Source organism: Phoca vitulina, unplaced genomic scaffold (genome assembly GCF_004348235.1).
Source record: "Phoca vitulina isolate PV1807 unplaced genomic scaffold, GSC_HSeal_1.0 scaffold22, whole genome shotgun sequence".
In the NCBI taxonomy this organism is placed as follows: Eukaryota; Metazoa; Chordata; class Mammalia; order Carnivora; family Phocidae; genus Phoca; species Phoca vitulina.
Genome location: NW_022589725.1, coordinates 45124356 through 45130479, shown reverse-complemented (window position 1 = coordinate 45130479; position 6124 = coordinate 45124356). Strand labels below are relative to the sequence as shown.

At 38.6% G+C, this 6124-nt stretch overlaps 1 long non-coding RNA gene across 3 annotated transcripts in view; it reads left to right on the top strand.

The window, feature by feature from the left end:
• LOC116641756 overlaps positions 1-6124 on the top strand; it is a 268059-nt gene that overhangs the window by 180040 nt on the left and 81895 nt on the right. The window lies entirely within an intron of this gene.

Sequence of the window (6124 nt, the reverse complement as noted above, 5' to 3'; positions counted from 1 at the left end):
TGACTGGCTTATTTCACTCAGCATAATGTCTCCAGAGTTCATCCATGTTGTAGCATGGGTCAGAATTTCCTTCCTTTTTGAGGCTGAATAATGTTCCATTGTGTGTATATGCCACATTGTTTGTTCATTCATCCATACATGGACACTTGGGCTGCTTCCAACTTTTGGATTTTATAAATAACGCTGCTATGAACATGGGTATGCCAATATCTCTTTGAGATCCTACTTTCAATTCTTTGGAACTGGAATTGCTGGATCATATGGTAATTTTACGTTTAAGTTTTTGAGAAATTGCCATGCTGTTTTCAGTAGTAGCTACACCATTTAACATTCCCACCAGAAAGGCACGGGTGTTCCAATCTTTTCACATCCTTGCCAACACTTGTTATTTTCTGTTTATTACCTATTTTATTTATTAAGTACATGTTTTCAAAATTTTTTAATTTCTACGATAGCCATCCTTATGTAGGTATGAGATGATATTCCAACTGTTGTTTTGATTTTCATTTCCCTAATGATTAGTGATGCTGAGCATCTTTTCATGTGCCTATTTGTCATTCATATATCTCTTTTGGAGAAATGTTCATTTAAATCTTATGCCTATTTTTAGAATCAGGTTTTTTGCTTTAAATGCACAAAATGAGGAAGCCAGGAGAAGTGGGCCATATTACTCCAGAATAATTGGCTATTGAGATAGCCATGTGCTGGGCTTAGTGCTCAAACTCATTTTAACTGTTGCATAAAATAAGTGCCAGGACTTTAGAGCTGAAAGGATCCTTATAGGAGATGTAATAGTACATACTTATTGGAAATTGAATAAAAGAATCTGGCCCAGCCTTTCCAAGGAGTGGGTGAGAGGGAGTTAGTGCCACGTAATGAGGTTTGTTTTCAAGGTGGCTTCTACTTTCAGAGTGAGTCAAGTCCCTTAGAATGGAGACTAAGTTTCAGAAAATGAAAGATGAACCATTTCTGAAAAAAATTTCAAGTGTAAGAAGCAGCTGTGTTGACAATATGTCAAAGAAAGTAGTTTGGGTGATACTGAAATTATTGTGTGATCAACTTTGAGAGGAGGGAAGAGAACTAACATTCCATACAGCCCTCCTATGTTAGATCTAAAAAGCTTTTCTTTTCTCTTTTAATTCATATTATGATTTTACTAGGAAGGAATAATTAGCACTCATAAATATGAGGGAGATAGGAGTCACATGATCAATGACTTGTCCAGGGTTGTAGCCAGTGTCTTTCTGCAAATTCCACTTTCTTTTTTTAAAAAAACTACCCCTCCCGTTTTTTATTGCGAGCATATATATACCAGAAAATTTGGAATAAGCCCAAATGTACGAAGAAAAATTCATCACCTAGGAATTATTATTTTGATGTATTTACATCTGTCTTTTTCAAATATATATTGATATATATATATATTAAGGGGAACACACAAATATAATCTATACTATAAATATACCACAAAAAGATGGGGCTTGGAGAGCTTCCAGGCTGATGAACATGTGGAGCTGCTGGGAGGGTGGTGTCCCTGGAGAGAGAATGGAAACTCTGTACCCCTTCCCACATACCTTGCCCTATGCATCTCTTCCATCTGGCTGTTCCTGAATTCTATCTTTTATAATAGTCCAGTAATCTAGTAAGTAAAGTGTTTTCCTAAGTTCTGTGAACCACTCTAGCAAATTACTCAAATTCAAGGAAGAGGTCATGAGAACCTTCAATCTAAAGGCAGTTGGTCAGAAACACATGCTATAACCTGAACTTGTGATTGGTATCTGAAGTCAGGGTTGGGGGGCAGTCTTGTGGGACTGAGCCCTTAACCTGTGGGATCTGATGCTGTCTCCAGATAAAGAGTGTCAGAATTGAGTTAAATTGTAGAACTGCCAGTATCCAGAGAATCTGAGGATTGCTTGGTGTGGGGAACCCTTTCCTCCCCGACCCATATCTGGTCACAGAAGTATAAAGTATGCTATTTAAGTAGCATAAAGGAGAACACAGGATGAGTTTTTCCTTTACAGGCACAAAGGCACAAAAATTGCCACTTGTCCTAGGATTACTCCTCCTGGAGCTCAGAGACCTGGTCCAATCCCCCCTCCAATTCCCTACAAGCTCAGCATGTAGGGGAAGATCTGGGTGGGAAGGAGAGTTGGGATTATAGGACAGGGATTTTGGAGATTTTTGCCTCTGGGTCCTGAGTTTCTAGGTTTTACACTGTTAGGTTGTTGTCTGTTTGTTACAAATACCTTTATTATTTTTTTTGTTTTAATTTTATTTTATGTTAATCACCATACATTACATCATTAATTTTTGATATGGTGTTACCTTTTATTTTTTAGGTTCGTTAATATAGTCTCTGGCTTTAATCACTTCTATCTGTACAGCAGTACCTACATTACCATAGTAAAAATAAAAAAAATCGGTAAGTTAAGGATTTTTTTTAAGCCATATTCTTACCTTCAAGTTCCAGCTAAAAATCAGCAGCCCAAAGGCCTGATCAAGAGTCAGTGGGCACATAAAGTGCATTCCAAGGAAGCAGGGCAGCGTTCCCTGGGTATGGCAATTGCAGAGGCTCAAATTACTGCTGTGTCTGAGGCACGCGGGTCCTTTAGCAGGTAAGGGCCCTTTTGGTGGTGCTCTGGCCATCAGTGCAGTAAAGTTGGAGCCATTCCTGTAAGAACTGGTACTAAACAGGAGCAAGACCTGTGACCTCACCTGAGGTGGAAGAGATGTAAACAAGGTCAAATGTGGCTTTGACCTCTCTGCAAATCTCAGTTCCCTTGAGTTTATGCAAACTTGAGGGCTGTTTGGACGAACATACTATTCCTTCCTCTGAGTTCACTGCCCAGCATGTGTGCACGCCTGTCGGTAACTGAGCTTGGCAGCAGAACCTGGATTTCACGCTGCTGTAGCGATTCTGTCTGGCAGAGAATCTAAAACACCTGGACCTGTGGGAAAGTGGGAACTTGGCTTCAGGAGCAGATGCATCCAGCTCCAAATAGACTCTTGCTCCTTTAGTGTTCTTCCTTTGTTTGGCTTCTTAGCCTGACTCACTTTCTGCATGTGGGTGACAATTCCTGTCTCCAACTAATGTTTTAAGATTAAAAACAGCAGTGTTAATGAAAACACCTTGCCTAGTACATAGTAAGTGCTTTAAAATGCTGGTTCATCTTGCCTTTATTCCCAAACTGTATTCAGTAAAACCTAAATGCATAGAGGACAGAACCAAAGTCTAGGGCCTAGCTAAGTGTGTATTTATTTATACTTTGCCTTGTCCTACAGAGGGCATACTTTCATGGAGGCAGATTATATTCCCTTGTGCCTTTGGCTATCTGGAAATTGAATCCCTGTGTTAAATAATCTCTGATACTACAGTTCTGCCAACTCGCAACCTTATTTATGACACAATGCTTTTCTTTCTGGAATTTAAGTATAGCCAGGCACCCTAACCACCCCTCCTGCTAATGTCTTCTTGTCTTCTTTGACTCTGAATCTCATAATGCTTCTTCACTGACACCTCTTCCTCCTGTTTTCCAAAGTTTTTTTTTCTTTCTATAATCTCAACCCATTTTTCTTCATTCTGCTCTCTTCTCTTTGACAACCTCACTTACTCCAGTGCTTTTAATCTTGGAACATTGGCTGACTCATAAGTTCTCAGCACTAACTCACAATCTTTCTCTGTGAAGTCCCTCATTTCCAACCACCTGTTAAGGTTCTGCCAATATGAGAGCTGCCCGGCACTGCACGCTTTGCCTGCCCCACGCTCTCTGCTGGTCGTGGTAGCACCATCATCCACAGCTGAAGCATCACCTTGGACTAAGGATGGGGAAGGCACCCTAGTTAACAATGTCAGTTATTAATTTAACATACAGTTACTGAATGCAACTGTAAGCAGTGAATAAACTGCTTACAATCTTTAAGTCAAAGAATTTTTAGTTAGAAACTACTGTGCATGCCTACTTCTTCCACATCCACAGCAGATGAAGTGTAACATTGCAGAACTTTCTAGCAGATCTGTTCACTTCTGGCCTCTTTTTGTCTGGTCTCCCATGCACTTAGCATATAAATTAAGTTTTTTGAGTTCAGATCAAGTTATCCCCTGGTTGTTTATGGCCCAAAGTCTGAATGCTTTTAACGTAAACTACCTGATATCAAGATTTATTATAAGAGCATATTAATTAAGGCAGTATGGTATTTGTGCAAGGACAAATAGTTCGATGAGACAGCAGAGAGACTCCACAAACAAAACCACATAGAGACAGCCGTCAGGTTTACGAAGAACGTGTCACTGCAATGGAGAAGAAGAAAGTATGACCTTTCCAATAAATAGTGTTGGAAATTGGATATCCAGCTGGAAGAAGCTTAATTCTCACCTCATCATATACCATACATGAAAATCAATTCTAGGTGGTTTGTAGATCTAAATGTGAGAAGTAAAACAATAAAGCTTTTAGAAGGAAACATGAGAGGACATTTTTATGACCTTTGTAAAAGCCAAACTTTATTAAATAGACTAAAACAAATATATACCATAAAGGAAAACAATTACAAAATTGTATTAAAATGAAGAACTACGTTCGTCAAAAACATGTTAAGAGAGTAAAAAGGTAATCTACAAAGTAGGAGAAGGTATTTGTCAAAAGACTCATATCCAGGTTATACACAGAACTCCTTCAAGTCCATGAGAAAAAGACTAACAATACAAGAGAAAAATGGGCAAAAGTTTTGAACAGATACTTCACAAAAATGACATGGCCAAGAAATACATGAAAAGATACTAACATCAGTAATTACTAGAGAAATAGGTCAAATCAATAAATTAATAAATTAAGATTTAAAATAAATTAAATAAAAAATTAAATCACAAATGCAACTACCCAACCACCAGAATGTGTAAAAGTAAAAAGACAGGATTTATCATGTTTTGGGATGATGAGTAACTAGGATCCAATTACAGGTGCCTTTTCTTTCTGCTGTTCTGTATTTTCCAAATTTTCTACTGATTTTATGTTCTTTTGTAATCAGAATATAATGATATTTTTCTCCAGAGCATACTCTTTTTTAATTTTTTAATGCTTCTCAGCTCTGCATCTGAAACCAAAGTTACCAGCAGAACTAGGGGATCTCTGTAAATAAATATGGTGGGTTTACTTTGGTTCCTCAGAGTACATGGGGTAATTTCATAGAAACAGGTTGTGGAGAGTAAACTGGAGGGCGGAATTTTTGACTTCTGAAGGAAGAACTTCAGGAACATGTTTTGGGTTGGTGCCTCACAACAGGTAGAATGTGGATGACTCCCATGGTAGTGGGTCATTGTCCCTCTCAGTCTAACAGTTTATAGGGTCAGTGACAGGGTCTTGGTCACTGCTGCTGTTTCTCCGGCCTCAGTTCTTCTAGGACTTCCTACTCTGATATACTTCTTTCCAGAAATTGTTATAGTCGTTGGCTGTCCCAAGTACACAGCAGACTTACCTAGGCTGGTATTTTATCTCTGGATGTCAGCCAATATGAGTAGAGTTGTTGTTTCTTGTTTTGTTTTGACATTATAGTTATAGTTCTTCAAGGTGTTGTGTTCTGGTGAACAAACTTGAATAAACCACCTTAGTTCATTGTTTAGCAGCTTCCTTTCTTTAAATTGAAATCTTTTTATGACATTAAGTGATGATGGCATAATAATATAAGACTTACCATATAAATGGCACCGTTCTAAGAATTTCACATTTTTTACTATTTAATTAATTAATTAATTTTTAAGAAAGATTTTTATTTATTTTTTTGAGAGAGAGAGAGAGAGGGCACAAGAGGGGGGAGGGTCAGAGGTAGAAGCAGACTCCCTGCTGAGCAGGGAGCCTGATGCAGGGCTAAATCCTGAGACTCCAGGATCATGACCTGAGCCTAAGGCAGACTATTTAATTTAGACCTCTAAATTAATGTGGTGTGGCTGCTACTGTTGTGTCACAGCACGATGACACTGAGGCACTTGAGGGGTAAATACCCCACGCTGGATCACAGCAGCAGATCCACAATTTGAACCCTAGCAGGCTGTATCCCTAGTGCAGTCTTTTAAACACACTACACCATGTTTTAAGTCCATCTTCTATAGCTTTGATTCCTGGTGAATGTA